This window comes from Chiloscyllium punctatum, chromosome 6, assembly GCF_047496795.1.
Source record: "Chiloscyllium punctatum isolate Juve2018m chromosome 6, sChiPun1.3, whole genome shotgun sequence".
Taxonomy (NCBI): domain Eukaryota; kingdom Metazoa; phylum Chordata; class Chondrichthyes; order Orectolobiformes; family Hemiscylliidae; genus Chiloscyllium; species Chiloscyllium punctatum.
Genome location: NC_092744.1, coordinates 31,585,651 through 31,605,276, shown reverse-complemented (window position 1 = coordinate 31,605,276; position 19,626 = coordinate 31,585,651).

The window sequence follows — 19,626 nt, the reverse complement described above, 5'->3', positions numbered from 1 at the left end:
CACCGGCTGCGAGACGATGATCCCAGAATGCTTCACCATGACACCAACTGTGAGTACACCCTTCCCAGAATGCTTCACCATGACACCCACTGTGAGGACACTGATCCCAGAATGCTTCATTGTGACACCAACTTTAGGGACACTGATCCCAGACCAAAGCAATGCAGTTAACAGTGTTGAAAATGTCTGTAATGTTTGAAACCAGCCGCCTTCACCTTTGAGCCTGCTCATGTACATCAGTCACAATTTCCTCAGAAGAGTTGGAGGAGATGGCAAATCTCCCAAAGAACAGCTCATTTCGCAATAAGCAGCTGAACAAATGTGCCCATAAACAGATCTTTATTGATCAATTTGGGGAGTCAGTGGCCGACTGCTATCATGACTGGACTGTTAATCCAGACACCCAAGTAATGTTCAGGGGATCTAGGTTCGAATCCTGCTACAGCAGATGGTGGAATTTGAATTCAATAAAAATCTGGAATTAAATATCTAGTGCTGACCCGGAGTCCATTATTGATTGTTGGAAAAGTCCATCTGTTTCATTAATGTCGTTTAGGGAAAGAAACTGCCATCTTTACTTAGTCTGATCTACATTGACTCCAGACACACAGCAATGTGATTGACTTTCAACTGCCCTTTGGGAAAATAGGAATGGGCAATAATGCTGGCATAGCCAGAAATGTCCTCATCCCGTGAATGTGTAACAAAGAAATGAGTTAAGCAGCAACCAGTGGAAGATGTCACTGGCCTCCCCAGACTCAGGGAGGAACCCAAACAGACGAATGAAATCTCGTGAGGTAATTAAATTTGACCGAGATAGCTTTTACAGCTAATGTAGAGGATGGCAAAGACTTCACAGCACTAGTAGGAATATCCAATCACTTATTTAAGATAAAGTAAAAAATCCTACAACACCAAGGTATAGTCCAACAGGTTTATTTGGAAGTACTAGCTTTTGGAGAGCTGCTCCTTCATCAATCACTTGTGAAAGAGTAGCACTCCAAAAACTAGTACTTCCAAATAAACCTGTTGGACGATAACCTGGTGTTGTGTGATTTTTAACTTTGTCCACCCCAGTCCAACACTGGCACCTCCACATCATTATCTAAGATAGAACATTCAATGCTAGTGATGGAGAAAATGCTGCATAGGCAGCAAAATTTCAGTAATATGACTGAGAGCCTGAAGACGTTTACTTCAGTTACAATAGGTAACTGAACCATAAACATATATGACTCCTTGGGAGCCAGGTCAATGCCCACAGATACAGCACATAGTCAAGCAGGAGGAACTGCCCAGCCTAATAAAAATTCAAAAGAGTACTACCTCTTCCATATCAAAAGTTCATGCCTGATCTGGGAATCTAGGATATTATATGGAAGAAAATACTTAATTCAAAAGTTAAGAATCACATGACACCAGGTTATAGTGTTATTTGGAAGTACAAGCTTTTGGAGCATTGCTCCCTCGTCAGGCACCTCGTGGAGTAGGATCACAGGACACAGAATTTATAGCAAAAGATCATAGTGTCATACAATTGATGCAATATATTGAACACACCGAGATTGCTGTTAAGTCTTCCATCTTTTAGAATGGGTTGCAGGTTTTAATTCATTAGTATGTAGATCAAAGGACTTCTTTCAAGTCATGTGTGGCTTAAGTGCAAGTTTAAATATAACATCTGTTGAGTAAATTATTTTAAAAAAGGTTTTCAACTGTATTTCAACCATGCAACAATTTGGAAAGAAGAATCATTATTCAGGATTCTGTAGTCAGAGGTACAGGCAGATGTTTCTGTGGCCAGCAGAGAAAAAGCAGAATGGTGTGTTGTTTCCCTGGTGTCAGGATCAAGGATGTCTCAGAGAGGGTGCAGAATGTTCTCATGGGGAAGAGGGGCCAGCAGGAGGTCATTGTCCATATTAGAACCAATGACATTGGAAGGGAAAAGGTTGAGGTTCTGAAGGGAGATTACAGAGAGTTAGGAAGAAATTTAAAAAGGAGGTCGTCAAGGGTAGTAATATCTGGATTACTCCCAGTGTTATGAGCTAGTGAGGGCAGGAATAGGAGGATAGAGCAGATGAATGCATGGCTGAGGAGCTGGTGTATGGAAGAAGGATTCACATTTTTGGATCATTGGAATCTCTTTTGGGGTAGAAGTGACCTGTACAAGAAGGACGGATTGCACGTAAGTTGGAAGGGGACTAATATACTGGCAGGGAAATTTGCTGGAACAGCTTGGGAGGATTTAAATTAGCAAGGTGGGGGGTGGGGGTGGGACCCAGGGAGATAGTGAGGAAAGAGATCAGTCTGAGATGGGTACAGCTGAGAACAGAAGTGAGTCAAACAGTCAGGGCAGGCAGGGACAAGGTAGGACTGATATATTAAATTGCATTTATTTCAATGCAAGGAGCCTAACAGGGAAGGCAGATGAACTCAGGGCATGGTTAGGAACATGGGACTGGGATATCATAGCAATTATGGGAACATGGCTCAGGGCTGGGCAAGACTGGCAGCTTAATGTTCCAGGATACAAATGCTACAGGAAGGATAGAAAGGGAGGCAAGAGAGGAGGGGAGTGGCATTTTTGATAAGGGATAGCATTACAGCTGTACTAAGGGAGGATATTCCTGGAAATACATCGGGGGAAGTTATTTGGGTGGAACTGAGAAATAAGAAAGGGATGATCACCTTATTGGGATTGTATTATAGACCCCCCCAATAGTCAGAGGGAAATTGAGAAACAAACTTGTAAGGAGATCTCAGCTATCTGTAAGAATAATAGGGTGGTTATGGTAGGGGATTTTAACTTTCCAAACATCAACTGGGACTGCCATAGTGTTAAAGGTTTAGATGGAGAGGAATTTCTTAAGTGTGTACAAGACAATTTTCTGATTCAGTATGTGGATGTACCTACTCGAGAAGGTGCAAAACTTGGCCTACTCTTGGGAAATAAGGCAGGGCAGGTGACTGAGATGAAAATGTGTTGCTGGAAAAGCGCAGCAGGTCAGGCAGCATCCAAGGAGCAGGAGAATTGACGTTTCGGGCGGGCTCATGTCCGAAAAGTCGATTCTCCTGCTCCTTGGATGCTGCCTGACCTGCTGCACTTTTCCAGCAACACATTTTCAGCTCTGATCTCCAGCATCTGCAGTCCTCACTTTCTCCCAGGTGACTGAGGTGTCAGTGGGGGAGCACTTTGGGGCCAGCGACCATAATAATATTCATTTAAAATAGTGATGGAAAAGAATAGACCAGGTCTAAAAGTTGAAGTTCTAAATTGGAGAAAGGCCAATTTTGATGGTATTAGGCAAGAACTTTTGAAAGCTGATTGGAGGCAGATGTTCGCAGGTAAAGGGACGGCTGGAAAATGGGAAGCCTTCAGAAATGAGATAACAAGAATCCAGAAAACGTATATTCCTGTCAGGGTGAAAGAGAAGGCTGGTAGGTACAGGGAATGCTGGATGACTAAAGAAATTGAGGGTTTGGTTAAGAAAAAGAAGGAAGCATATGTCAGGTACAGACAGGATAGATCAAGTGAATCCTTAAAGAGGACAAAGAAAGTAGGAATATACTTAAGAGGGAAATCAGGAGGGCAAAACGGGGACATGAGATAGTGTTGGCAAATAGAATTAAGGAGAATCTAAAGGGTCTTTACAAATATATTAAGGCCAAAAAGGGTAACTAGGGACAGAATAGGGCCCCTCAAAGATCAGCAAGGTGGCTTTTGTGGGGAGCCACAAAAAATGGGGGAGATACTAAATGAATATGTTGCATCAGTATTTACTGTGGAAAAGGATATGGAAGATATAGATTGTAGGGACATAGATGGTGACAGATTATAGAGGAGGAAGTGCTGGATGTCTTGAAACAGTTAAAGGTGGATAAATCCCCAGGACCTGATCAGGTGTAACCAAGAACTCTGTGGGAAGCTAGAGAAGTGATTGCTGGGCTTCTTGCTGAGATATATGTATCATCGATAAGTCACAAGTGAGGTGCCAGAAGACTGGAGTTTGGCAAACATGGTGCCACTGTTTAAGAAGGGCGGTAAAGACAAGCCAGGGAACTATAGACCGGTGAGCCTGACCTCGGTGGTGGGCAAGTTGTTGGAGGGAATCCTGAGGGACAGGATGTACATGTATTTGGAAAGGCAAGGACTGATTCAGGATAGTCAACATGGCTTTATGTGTGGGAAATCATGTCTCACAAACTTGATTCAGTTTTTTGAAGAAGTAACAAAGAAGATTGATGAGGGCAGAGCAATAGATGTGATCTATATGGACTTCAGTAAGGCGTTCGACAAGGCTCCCCATGGGAGACTGATTAGCAAGGTTAGATCTCATGGAATACAGGGAGAACTAGCCATTTGGATACAAAACTGGCTCAAAGGTAGAAGACAGAGGGTGGTGGTGGAGGGTTGCTTTTCAGACTGGAGGCCTGTGACCAGCAGAGTGCCACAAGGATTGGTGCTGGGCCCTCTACTTTTTGTCATTTACATAAATGATTGGATGCGAGCATAAGCGGTACAGTTAATAAGTTTGCAGATGATACCAAAATTGGAGGTATAGTGGACAGCGAAGACGGTTACCTTAAATTACAACAGGATCTGGACCAGATGGGCCAATGTGTTGAGAAGTGACAGATGGAGGAGCTGCATTTTGGTAAAGCAAATCTTAGCAGGACTTATACACTTAATGGTAAGGTCCTAGGGAGTGTTGCTGAACAAAGAGACCTTGGAGTGCAGGTTCATAGCTCCTTGAAAGTGGAGTCGCAGGTAGATAAGATAGTGAAGAAGGCATTTGGTATGCTTTCCTTTATTGGTCAAAGTATTGAGTACAGGAGTTGGGAGGTCATGATGCGGCTATACAGGACATTGGTTAGGCCACTGTTGGAATATTGCATGCAATTCTGGTCTCCTTCCTATCGGAAAGATGTTGTGGAACTTGAAAGGGTTCAGGAAAGATTTACAAGGATGTAGCCAGGATTGGAGGATCTGGGCTACAGGGAGAGGCTGAACAGGCTGGGGCTGTTTTCTTTGGAGCGTCGGAGGCTGAGGGGTGACCTTATAGAGGTTTACAGAATTATGAGGGGCATGGATAGGATAAATAGACAAAGTCTTTTCCCTGGTGTTGGAACTAGAGAGCATAGGTTTAGGGTGAAGGGGAAAGATATAAAAGAGACCTAAGGGGCAACGTTTTCATGCAGAGGATGGTATGTGTATGGAATGAGCTGCCAGAGGATGTGGAGGCGGCTGGTACAATTGCAACATTTAAGAGGCACTTGGATAGGTATATGAATAGGAAGGGTTTGGAGGGATATGGGCCGGGTGTTGACAGGTGGGACTAGATTGGGTTGGGATATCTGGTCGGCATGGACGGGTTGGACTGAAGGGTCTGTTTCTGTGCTGTACATCTCTATGACTCTATCTCTCTATAACAAATTGATTCAAGTACGGAGTATTGGAATGACTGTCAGTGTAATATCTAAAAGAATTCAGTTTTGTATAAATGTCATCTTTTAACTTGAGGAATGTCTCGTTTTGGGCATTCATAGTTACTTCCCAAATTCTGAGAAGCAGCACTTATTTGTTGTAACCAGATAATGAATATTTGGCAGAAATAAACAATTGAAAATTCTCTGTGCTAGTATAGACGGGTAAAGTAAAACAGAATGGCAATATAATCATTCCAGCTATTGGCATAGAGTGTCTAATCTCTAAAAAAGAAAAACAGTTTATTGAAATCTTTCTATTATCATCAAAAACCACAAGGGAATGAATGTTAAATATTCCTGGACAGAACAGAAATTTTGGCAAAATTTATACATTTTGTTTGTCTTTTACAAAAGATTATTCTGCCCTTATCAATAATGTATACTGACATACTTGCTGCTTCACATGCTCGCTCCTGTTGGATATTGTGGTCAAAAACAGTGGTTAAAAAATGCTTAATCAGCCAGAATGTTGCATATTTCTCATCAGAGTCACATTTCCTCCAATGAGTCAGCTGTGGTCACTTCAGCAAAATGCAAAAGGCAGTAAATTATGTACAAATATGTTTAAAACAAGACAACAGAATGAGGAATATATTGCTTGGATTTGCCACTTTATTGTTAAAAAATGGCATGAAGCAGCTGAAAAGGGATATTAATGCCATGGGCTTTCACCTCTGTACCAGTGAGCTCAATACCTGTAGCAGCTCAATTTGAAGAGGGTGCACGTCCATCTGTCTCAACAGCCCAGGGACTTTGTTGGTCCAGAGCCCCCAGAGACTGCCTGTTAAAGTCCTTTCAATCATCCAGGTGTGCCAGTCTACAGGCTCACTCCACCCCAGCCCTGGATGTTGAGAATGCATTGAAGTATTGAGGGATGCAGAGGGAAAATAAAATGTTTTGAGGGAACATCAGCAGCAAGGCGATTTAATCAATATATGCAGACTTCACCTATGTCAGTATAGAATCGTGTTTGCTTTCCAACATTCTCAGCAGTCTCATTTCCCTGTTAGGCACTGCCATGGCTGTCTGAAGTGAAGGCAGTGGAGCATCTTCCTCCATTAGGGATCAGGGCTCCTTTGATTGTCTTATGGCATCAAGAATGGGTATCCCTGGAGCTTTTTCTCATCACCTTATGAACCAACTGGGCATCTGGGGAAGTGCAGACAAAGCTCCAGAAATAACAGTCCGGTATTGTGCAGTTTGTTCATTGGCTTCAAAGGGAGAGGGATCCCGAAAGCAGGGCCAACTTGGTCAATTCATGGAATTGAGGCAGAAATCTGGTTGGAATTCACAGGATGAAGGAATGGAAGCTCTTACATCTGCCAGGGGTTGCCAAGGCCAGAGGAGGCATTCGCAACGTATGGTTGGTAAATTACCATGTTTTGCTAGATGTATCTGAATTATACAGCTCTATACTCTTTGCTACCTTTCGGGGCTCAACAGGGAAGTGTTGTCCATTGTTCAGCTTATTATAGTGAAACCTTGGTCAGCCAAGGGCGCTCAGCTTTTGTATTTATACAACTGAGGAATCCTAACATTCTGCAGGGCACGTAAGGATAGCGAAGGAATAATGTGACGATGGACTCAGGTAGAGTGTAACCAGGGAGTCTTCTCCAGGCTCAGTCTTCCAGGCCCAAGCCCATACTGCTGCTACCCTCTATGAACACCTGTTCACAGGATGGCTGGCCAAGTAACAGTGGTGCACAGTTGTGGCAAAACTAAAGTCTATCACCTGCTTCCTGCTTCAGAAAAGTAAGAACATGACCTTTATTTCAAACATATGAGCAAAATGAAATCCTTTTCAGTCAATGAGAGACAGTGCATAAAGAACACAATCACTTCCCAGCCAACTGACCTAGAATATTAATATAAACATGTCCATATGTTAGTACCCCAGAACACAGGTGGCTACGAGATTGCCTTGTGCAGCTCAGTCTTTTCAGACCATAACCCCATCATCTTTGAGTCTCGCAGGAGTACTAGGGTGGCGCAGTAATTCAGTAGTTAGCATCGCTGGCTCTTAGCACTAAGGGCTTGGGTTTGATTCCAGCCTTGGGCAACTGTCTGTGTGTTCCCTGTGTCTGTGAGGGTTTCCTCTGGGTGCTCTGGTTTCCTCCCACAGTGCAAAGATGTGGCAGTTAGGTTCCTGATCTGTTCACTGACCCTGGAACTGATCGGTGCAACCTATGAAAAGATCCCAACAGGATCCTTCCCATAGTCAAAATAGAACATATCAGCCTTTGGAACATTATGTGCCTCAAATGTTACAATCTCTATTTAACCAGCTGCCATTCTCCACAGGTATAATTTACAAGAACACAGAGTCAGAGAAAAGCAAATTCAAGAAATAATCACAGCTACGTATCAAGATCATCTACTTTTGGAGCAGCTGGCATATACAAGAAATCACAACAGGAGAGCATGCTGTTTAAGCAGAGATGCTGCAATTTAATCTGAATGCTATTTGAGCACATTGAGAGCAGGAGATACAGACTGCTCAATATCTATGGCATGAAACTGGCCTACTTGGAGGAAGTGGCAAAGTGATACTGGATTCTAAACTTCACAGCATTCCCAGGCTTGCAGGCAACTGATGCAAGAAATTAAATACCTGACCAAGCTTGGTAAGTCAATAATTTACAGCAAGTTAATGACACTCACACACCCTTATTCTCTGGGCACCTAGGCATTGAGCCCACATTTCCCAACATTGTTTTTTTTTCAGCTGACATCCTGGACCAGTTATTAGAATGCACTTTTAAAGATTCAGCATTCGTTATTTCAAAAGTTGTGGATTATTGCAGAGAAACTGTCTGTATGTGCTTCTCCATCATTCTTTATATATAAATAAATGTGTTCTGAGCTTAATCAAAACAGTCTGACAATGTCTGACAATCTGAACAATACAAAGTAGATAAAGAATAAAGGGAAAATAAATATTATAATTCAGATGCATCTAGCAAAACATGGTAATTTACCAGACAAATTAATTGCTGCATTCAATATCAGTGTCGCTGTTATAAATTGCTGAAAGTTCCGCTTTTCACTGACTTCTTCAGTCCACAAGAATGAATTAGTTGGACAACAGCATGATAACATCTAACATGCAGTGATAATGCAATCAGTATAAATATTCTCTTTATTTTAAAAGTGTTAGTCTGCACATGCGGTACAATCTAATGATTGTTCAAGCATTTTGTCTCTCAGTTGTTTGACAGTGCTGAGATATGTACCTGTTAGTCAGTGGAGGCCACTTGCTGAGTGGTTCTAGCTCAGTGGGTAACCAGAAGAGTGTGCAACATTTGAGTAACTGCTTGAACTGCAGTGGGAGCTATAACAAATACTTTTGGCACGATGTTTAAAAATAAGAACATTTACATTTGTTTTATTTTTCAGCAATGACTTAAATGAAGGAATCCTCAGTTTTTCTCTTACGTTAATCATTTTCCAATATTTTTGAGTACTATAGAATATCCAGATTTTGGATTATCTATGTGGTATCACAGAATTCAAAGAATGCTTTTGGCCATATTATGGAAAATGTGACTGGTTTTGAACTGGAAATGAAGCCATATATTGGCTGGAGGATCTGATTTATATATGGGTGAGTCTCAATCACAAAGGGCTGTGTCAGATACTCAATGAGAGTGACATGAAGGGAAGTATGCAACCTAAGGTCTGACAACTCTCAGGCTGAAAATAATACCGAAAGCTGGAAGTAGATTCTTGAAATGGAATATGGATAATTGTTGATTTTGACAGGGAGAGGGAGTGGGTTACATCAGATGGGCAACTCAAGATACATCCTATTCAATTTTCCTACCCTTCCTGCCACATCTCAAATAACAATAAGTGTGCTGGAAAATGTGCAAGGATATGCAGCTGCTGTAAGCCTGAAGTGCAGATACTAGCAGCAACTCTACAGGACCTAACCACTATGGTCATTCTTTCCACTGTGGAGGCATTAAGAAGGAATAGTCAATGAAATTCATTTACTAGCTATGTGCTTTAAAGAATCAATAAAGTCTCACGTAAAAGATTGTTAAAATGAGACTGTATGGGATTAGTGGTTATCTTTTGGTTTGGATAGAAATATTTAAAGAAGGGATAATAGATGTTTACTCTATTTAACACAATGGAGATGGTGGGATTCACCATAGATCTGCAATGGAGCCTCCATTTTCTACTATATTCAGAAACAATTTGAATGAAGTGAGAGCCTGATATTTTAAGTTTGCCAGCTATTTTGAGGTGAATGGCAGAGAAAATAATGTAAATAGATCTAGAAATTTGCAAAAAGACATTTGACTCATATTGTATAAGATAATCAGAGGGTTAGATGGGGTAGTCAGTGAGAGCCTTTTTCCTTGGATGGTGAAGGCTAACATGAAGGACGTAGCTTTAAATTGAGGGGTGATAGATTTAAGACAGATATCAGGGATAGTTTCTTTACTCAGAGAGTAGTAGGGGCATGGAATGGCCTGCCTGCAATAGTAGTGGACTCACTGACGTTAAGGGCATTTAAATGGGCGTTGGATGTACATATGGATAATGATGGAATGCTGTATGTTGGATTAGCATCAGGTTAATTTCATAGGTCGGTGCAACATCGAGGGCCAAGGGGCCTTACTGCGCTGTAACATTCTATGTTCTATGTTAACACCCAAAGTTTTGCCAAGAAGACTCTCTCTGTTGTGGTGAAAATAGAAGAGGTGACAGGAAATCATAAAACCTGCCCCCAGACACGGCACCTATAATTCTCTCAAGGCGGGAATGGGATTCACGCTTGTCCAGTTCCTGGAGGCAGCTGGCTATTTAATCATTAGGTACCTCCACTTGTGCATGATCTTGTTCAATGTTCGAAGCTGGAGGTGGACAGATTGGAACAGGCAAGAGCAGTTCTGAACCTTGTGAATTTGTTTGAATAATGAGAGTATCATTTTGACGAAATAAGGCAACATTTAGGGATTGCTTTGTTCTGAATTGTTTTGAAGTTCTTGGGAGTTATTGGAGCACCACCCATCTAGACAATTGGGGACTGTTCCATCATACTTTTGACTTCGGCCTTTTAAATGGCAAACTAATTGCCATAGAATTCAATGAATATGACCTGTTGTTGTAATCACAGTTTATGTAAATGTCAACATAAATAGATTTGGATGGGCCAGTTCTATTTCTGGTCAACAGTTACCTCCAAGCTGATGATGGAAGTGATTGTGAAATTATACTGCTTTGAATGCCAAGAGGAAGTGCAAGGAAATCCTCTAGTTGGATATGGTCAACATTTGACATTTGTGTGGCATGAACAGTAGATGTCACTTATTATCCCAAGTCTAAATGTTTTCCAGACACAGAGTTCTTCATTATCAGAGATGTTGCATTGGATCTGAACATTGTGCCATCACCAGCAGACATCACTACTTCTGATCTGATGGAGGAGAGAATTTCAGTGATGAAAAAGATTGAGAGTAGGTCACTACCCTGAGCAATCCTTGCAGTGATCTCTTGGCGCTGAGATTATTGCTCTCTACCAACGATAACATATTCTTTTGTGCTAAGCATGACTCCAACAAATGGAGAATTTTACCCTGATTTCCATTGACTTCAACATTGAAGTTGTATTCTGACGCCAACCTTGGTTCAAGTGCTACCTTGATCTCAAGGTCAGTCACTTGTATCCCATTTCTTGGATTCAGTTCCTCTGTCCATGTTTGCACCACGGTCATAATGAGATCTGGAATTGAGTAGTTCTGATCGAACCAACAGTATGTATTATTGAGGCTATTTCCAATTAAGTGTCATTTATTAGCACCGTTGAGGACATCCTCCATTATTTGACTGATAAATAACATGAGACTATTGGCTTATTAATCAGCTGGATTGAATTTGTCCCACGTTTTGTGAACAGTGCATGCCTAATTTTCCAAGTTATTGAGTAGATGTGGTGACTGAAAGATCTTGGGAAGGGCTATTGCAAGTATCATGGACCAGATCAAACCCACTCAAAACATGTCAAGGAGATAGAATAGATCCTAACTTTTTCTTATTTTAAAGGCAAGTGCCAGACATTGTGTTCCGGATGTAGTTTGATTGATCTCACTACTAGGAGAAAGTGAGGACTGCAGATGCTGGAGATCAGAGCTGGAAATGTGTTGCTGGAAAAGCGCAGCAGGTCAGGCAGCATCCAAGGAGCAGGAGAATCAACGTTTTGGTCATGAGCCCTTCTTCAGGAATGAGGAGACTGTGCCAAGCAGGCTAAGATAAAAGGTAGGGAGGAGGGACTTGGGGAGGGGCATTGGAAATGCGATAGGTGGAAGGAGGTTAAGGTGAGGGTGCTAGGCCGGAGTGGGGGTGGGGGCAGAGACGTCAGGTAGAAGATTGCAGAATAGGAAGGTAATGCTGAGTTCAAGGGTTGGGACTGAGACAAGGTGGGGGGGAGGGGAAATGAGGAAACTGGAGAAATCTGAGTTCATCCCTTGTGGTTGGAGGGTTCCTAGGTGGAAGATGAGGCGCTCTTCCTCCAGGCGTCGTGTTGCTATGGTCTGGCGATGGAAGAGTCCAAGGACCTGCATGTCCTTGGTGGAGTGGGAGGGGGAGTTGAAGTGTTGAGCCACGGGGTGGTTCGGTTGGTTGGTCCAGATGTCCCAGAGGTGTTCTCTGAAACGTTCCGCAAGTAGGCGGCCTGTCTCTCTAATATAGAGAAAGCCACATCGGGTGCAGCGGATGCAGTAAATGATGTGTGTGGAGGTGCAGGTGAATTTGTGGCGGATATGGAAGGATCACTTGGGGCCTTGGAGGGAAGTAAGGGGGGAGGTGTGGGCGCAAGTTTTGCATTTCTTGCGGTTGCAGGGGAAGGTGCTGGAAGTTGAGGTCGGGTTAGTGGGGGTTGTGGACCTGACAAGGGAGTCACGGAGGGAGTGGTCTTTTCGGAACGCTGATGGGGAGGGGAGGGAAATATATCCCTGGTGGTGGGGTCTGTTTGGAGGTGGCGGAAATGACGACAAATGATCCGATGTATCTGGAGGTTGGTGGGGTGGTAGGTGAGGACCAGTGGGGTTCTGTCCTGGTGGTGATTGGAGGGGCGGGGCTCAAGGGCAGAGGAGCGGGAAGTGGAGGAGAAGTAGTGGAGAGCATCGTCAATCACGTCTGGGGGGACATTGCGGTCTTTGAAGAAGGAAGCCATCTGGGTTGTTTGGTATTGGAACTGGTCCTCCTGGGAGCAGATGCGGCAGAGATGAAGGAATTGAGAATATGGGATGGCATTTTTAGAGGGGGCGGGGTGGGAGGAGGTGTAGTCTAGGTAGCTGTGGGAGTCGGTCAGTTTATAGTAAATGTCCGTGTTGATTCGGTCGCCCGAGATTGAAATGGAGAGGTCTAGGAAGGAGTCTGAGACGGTCCAGGTAAATTTGAGGTTGGGCTGGAAGGTGTTAGTAAAGTGGATGAACTGTTCAACCTCCTCGTGGGAGCACGAGGCAGCGCCGATACAGTCATCGATGTAGCGGAGGAAAAGGTGGGGGGTGGTGCCAGTGTAGTTATGGAAGATGGACTGTTCCACATATCCTACGAAGAGGCAGGCATAGCTGGGGCCCATGCAGGTGCCCATGGCTACTCCTTTGGTTTGGAGGAAGTGGGAGGATTGGAAAGAGAAGTTGTTCAGAGTGAAGACCAGTTCAGTCAGCCGAAGGAGGGTGTCAGTCAAACAATTCTTCCGCCGCCTTTGCCTCCGCACCTACTTCTCCAACCAGGATTCTCGCCCACCCTCTGACGACCCCTTCTCCTGCCTCCAACACACCCCATTCACCTGGACACCCCGTGCTGGCCTCTTACCTGCCCTCGATCTCTTCATAGCCAACTGCTGCCGCGACATTAACTGCCTCAACCTCTCCATCCCTCTCACCCACTCCAACCTCTCACTCTCGGAACGTGCAGCCCTCCACTCCCTCCGTTCCAACCCCAACCTCACTATCAAACCGGCAGACAAGGGAGGCGCGGTAGTAGTTTGGCGCACCGACCTTTACACCGCTGAGGCTAAATGCCAGCTCGCGGACACCTCATCCTACTGCCCCCTTGACCATGACCCCACCTCCCAACACTGAACCATCATCTCCCAGACCATCCATAACCTCATCACCACAGGGGATGTCCCATCCACTGCCTCCAACCTCATAGTCCCACAACCCCGCACCGCCCATTTCTACCTCCTGCCCAAAATCCACAAACCTGACTGTCCCGGCCGACCCATTGTCTCAGCCTGCTCCTGCCCCATTAAACCCATCTCTGCATACCTCGACACGGTCCTGTCCCCTCAGTCCAAGAACTCCCCACCTACGCTCGGGACACCACCCACGCCCTCCACCTCCTCCATGATTTTCGCTTCCCCGGTCCCCAAGGCCTTATCTTCACCATGGACATCCATTCCCTGTACACCTCCATCCCCCATCACGAAGGACTCAAAGCCCTCTGCTTCTTCCTTTCCCACCGTACCAACCAGTACCCTTCCACTGATACCCTCCTTCGACTGACTGAACTGGTCCTCACCCTGAACAACTTCTCTCTCCAATCCTCCCACTTCCTCCAAACCAAAGGAGTAGCCATGGGCACCCGCATGGGCACCAGCTATGCCTGCCTCTTCGTAGGATATGTGGAACAGTCCATCTTCCGCAGCTACACTGGCACCACCCCCCACCTTTTCCTCCGCTACATCGATGACTGTATCGGCGCTGCCTCGTGCTCCCACGAGGAGGTTGAACAGTTCATCCACTTTACTAACACCTTCCAGCCCGACCTCAAATTTACCTGGACTGTCTCAGACTCCTCCCTCCCCTTCCTAGACCTCTCCATTTCAATCTCGGGCGACCGAATCAACACGGACATTTACTATAAACCGACCGACTCCCATAGCTACCTAGACTACACATCCTCCCACCCTGCCCCCTGTAAAAACACCATCCCATATTCCCAATTCCTTCATCTCCGCCGCATCTGCTCCCAGGAGGACCAGTTCCAATACCAGACAACCCAGATGGCCTCCTTCTTCAAGGACCGCAATTTCCCCCCAGACGTTATTAACGATGCTCTCCACCGCTTCTCCTCCACTTCCCGCTCCTCCACCCTTGAGCCCCGCCCCTCCAACTGCCACCAGGACAGAACCCCACTGGTCCTCACCTACCACCCCACCAACCTCCAGATACATCGGATCATTTGTCGTCATTTCCGCCACCTCCAAACAGACCCCACCATCAGGGATATATTTCCCTCCCCTCCTGTATCAGCATTCTGAAAAGACCACTCCCTCCGTGACTTCCTTGTCAGGTCCACAACCCCCACCAACCTGACCTCAACTCCCGGCACCTTCCCCTGCAACCGCAAGAAATGCAAAACTTGCGCCCACACCTCCCCCCTTACTTCCCTCCAAGGCCCCAAGGGATCCTTCCATATCCACCACAAATTCACCTGCACCTCCACACACATCATTTACTGCATCCGCTGTACCCAATGTGGCCTCCTCTATATTGGGGAGACAGGCCGCCTACTTGCGGAACGTTTCAGAGAACACCTGTGGCACACCCGGACCAACCAACCCAACCACCCCGTGGCTCAACACTTCAACTCCCTCTCCCACTCCACCAAGGATATGCAGGTCCTTGGACTCCTCCATCGCCAGACCATTAGCAACACAATGGCTGGAGGAAGAGCGCCTCATCTTCCGCCTAGGAACCCTCCAACCACAAGGGATGAACTCAGATTTCTCCAGTTTCCTCATTTCTCCCCCCCCCCCCCCCCCCACCTTGTCTCAGTCCCAACCCTCAAACTCAGCATTACCTTCCTATTCTGCAATCTTCTACCTGACTTCTCTGCCCCCACCCCCACTCCGGCCTAGCACCCTCACCTTAACCTCCTTCCACCTTTCGCATTTCCAAAGCCCCTCCCTCAAGTCCCTCCTTTGTACTTATTATCTTAGCCTGCTTGGCACAGTCTCCTCATTCCTGAAGAAGGGCTTATGACCAAAACGTCGATTCTCCTGCTCCTTGGATGCTGCCTGACCTACTGCGCTTTTCCAGCAACACATTTTCAGCTCTGATCTCACTACTAGGCTTGAAGCAAAACATGCTTTGTCCATATGCTGTAGTTAAACTACAGATTAAATAAAAAGAAAAAAAAGAATTGACTGATCTGTAACTCTATCAAAACACTTAATACAATAATAAACTACTCATTAACTGTTCTAATATTGTAACATCCCATGAGCATACCCTTGGCAAAGGCAAATTCTGTGACATAGATTGTCTCACGTGCAATTCTAGCAGCAGGAAGAGAATCCAAGCTTTTACCTCTAACACAGAGAGAGAGATGTCACAGTGTCACAGCCCTAACTGCTACTGAAAGCTAAAACTAAAAATCCTGGTTCTGTGGGAGTTTCACCCCACCCGTTCAGGCTGCTTTTATTGTTCCAACTTTAAAGAAAAACCAAGGCCTCACAAGCTGTTTACTTTATTGGCTTGAATCAAACCACTCATAGCCTCTGTCTCAACTTCTCCTTAATTCAAATAAAGGAAAATACACCTTTTAAATCCATAGTATTGCCACACTTGTTCTGGAAAATGTCTTCAGTGCTACAATTAGAATACTGTTGGGGCATCACATTTTCTGTATCCAGTGCGCTATTTCTTGATATCATGTGGAGACTGAATCTGGATAGTTTGAAACTGGTAACTATGTTGTGGGTGTCGGAGGAGGCTGAAATGAATCATCCATCATTATGGTTGTAGATGGTTGCGAGTTCTTCAGTTTTGTCCATTGCAGTTATGTGCTGGGCTCCCCTATCATCCTCAGGATGAGGATGTTTGTGGAGTCTCTTCACGCTTTCATTTGCTTAATAGTTCACCAAAGCTGGATGTGGCAAAACTGTAGAACTATGAATGTTGTGTTCAATAGCTCTGTCTATAAAATGTTGCTCCCATCGTTCAGCGTATGTGCAGTCCTGTGCTGTCGGTTCACTGTATTAACACCTCAGCTTACTGCTGCTCCCAACATGCATGCATGCAGTCCCCATTGAATCAAAGCTGATCCTTCAGCTTCATACTAACGATAGACTGAAAGATCTGCTGAGCCATGACATAACAGATTTAGCCTACAGCACCTCATTGATGTACAGTTTTGTTGTACCTATTTAATATGGAGTCAGGTCTACATAATATGGTAGATAGTGTAGTGTAATATGTTGAAAATCTATTATGCATTTTGTCCATTTAGGACTACCATATACATGTACCAAGAAAGGGATTCTAGATGGAGAACGAAGGAACCATGGTTTTAAACAGGATCTGCTCCTTCCTGAACCTTACTGTTGTTCCCAAGAGCTTCACAGATGGTATTGTCAGTCTGTCAATAAGTCAGTGTGATGATCACTATTACCAATATTGACATGGATATATGCTTGCCTGACTGGTGATATTAAGGCAATGAGATAAAATAAATATTTCCTTCTTATTGTTTTCCTCACATTAGCTTCAGGCAGAGACATCCTTCAGGACTCAGCCTGTCAGGTCAGTCTTGATGCTTCTAAACTACTTTTGTTGATGGTCATTGAAGTCCACACCTGAATTACATTCTGTCATCCTGCTACTTTCAATATTTTTTTCAAATAGTGCTCACCACGGAGGCACATTAATTCATTAACTGGGGTAAGTTAGCAACTAGTGAGATCCTTTCTTGCTCAAAATTTACCGCAACATGAAATTACATAGAATCGGGAGTCATGTTGAGAATGTGCAGGGTCACTCACACCTGACCCTGTATGACTGCATTGTGCCACCAGCTCTAGCAGATCTGATTTGCTGGTGGTGATAAGTGAAGTATAGAACATTGGTTGTTAGCTATGATTCAGTAAGTGCGATTATTTCAGGCTGTTGTTTGACGAATCCAGTGAGACAGCTTTCTCAAATTTCAAAGATACACTTTTTATTTACTATTAAAGATGCATGGCAAGGCATCAAGGAAATTAATTGTTAACACTTGCTTGTTTAATAATTTGCTGTGAAATTTATTCAGCAGGCATCGGGTTTGAGATATATGAAAGCACCAAGGCAGCCAGTGAGTTTTATTTCATATGCCTTTAATAATGAGAAAATGTTAAATTATCACATCAGTACTCCTCCAAAAGAACATTTAATAAATAGGTCACATTTATTTACATATATTTCTCACAATATTTTGTACAATCTTCTAAGGTCCGATGAAACTCAGGACTGGATGGTTGTCAAAGGTCAGCTCTAATCAATTGGAAGTGTTATGAAGTCATACACGTGAGACTTGAACAAAAAGTGATAGGTTACTAGATATCAAAGTGAAATTTTCTCTACACCTGAACTCCAAAAGTAAAGATCTCAGAACCTGGAAACATATATTTTCAAACCTTTACAAAGCAGTATTATTTGTACTGTAAATTTAATAAAGTGAATATGTGAAACCATAGCTAACTGATTATAAGGGATTTCTTTGTAGACCACACGTAATGAACTCATCGTTGAAATCCATAGACAGATGATTCTATTGCAGGAAATATCAGATAATTTGACTCACATGTGTCTCATGTTGCATGGAGTGTGATTCATGCACTGCTCAATTAATTTACACATTTTTAAAAATCAATAAATTTAAGAACTGTCATCTCTTCATATAGCAACAGTGTTCTGCTATTTTCATCTAATTTTAATCAACACTAGGGATGCATATTGACAATTTGAATGGTAACCTTTTGACCATTACTGAAATGCTTGCCAGATCAATTCCCCACATTGTTGGCAAAGAAATGGAAGCAACTCCGAGGATTTTCCAGACCTTTTTCTCCTAATTTATGTGGCCCTTTCCCATTCATCAGTATTTCATTCATTGTTTTCTTAATATATCTTAGATCAGTCCGTAGCTCTGTTACTTTAAGCTTCCAAATTTAATTTATTCCTGACAAATTCAGCTCCTTGTTGCTACTGGAGGTAAAATGTAAAAGTTGGCTGTGACAGCCCTGACAATAATGAGGATCATTTCAGAAAAGCTGCATATCACCAGGTGGTTAATGATCAATTTCATAACACATGGACTGAATTTTTGTTTCTTGGACAGGAACCTGATGTGGGATTGGTTCCATGCCCTGACCACAAAAACTGCTTGTTCTAGGCACACCTATCTCTATTTTAAAGGAATTTCACAACCAAGGTGTGTACTCACCATCCCAAAAAGGATGATGGGTAGCCTCCTGAGGCTGGAGGCTTTGTGGCCCAGTGACTAATTCAGACATAGACATGGATCCCTTTCAGGTTTAAGTGCAGTCCTTTCATAGTCTGGTCTAAGCCTGACACACTGGTCTGAGCATGTTGCATGCTAACTGGAAATGTTGATAAGCCCCTTAATTACTTTAGAACATAAAGTAAAATGCCACAGATGTTGGAATTCTGAAATAAAAACAGAAAATGCTGGAAATAGTCAGCAAGGCAGGGAGCAGAGAAACAGATTTAATGTTTTACTTCAGCCTTCATTTTCAACCTGAAATGCTAACTCAGTCTTCTGCACAGATGTTGTCTGACACATTAAGAGTTTACTACATTTTCCACTTTTTCTCCTTGGTTACATTATTTTGACCTTGCAGAGAGGTAGTAGTGTCAGGAGCTGTTCATGCCTCCAACTTCTCTGAAAATGGAGTTGTGGTGTTGCACCAACACTATGGTCAGCAATGTCAAATTACATTCAACTGGAGTCCAAGCCTATGTCCTCAGGCAACTGAAAATGCAACCCCTAGCCTTTTACATTATACTGTCTGTAAGACAGGCTTTGTGAGTTACAGTCCAGCAACTGACTCTATTAAATGCTTCAATTTGGTTGAATTGTTAAGTCACTGAAACATTCCGTAATAGTCATTTGTGACTGTAAATGTTAAGTTTTGACATTCTGATTGTCAACTTGTACCTATATATTGATATCTTTGTTTAAAATGAAGACACAAAATCAGTAACACAATCTTACATCTTGGGAATTATATAAATCAGAACATGATGATCTGACTAATTTGATCATGCTATGGCCTTTCAAAATAAATGGCATCCATTACTGGCTAATGTGAACTCCTCACTTCAGGTCACACGAAGA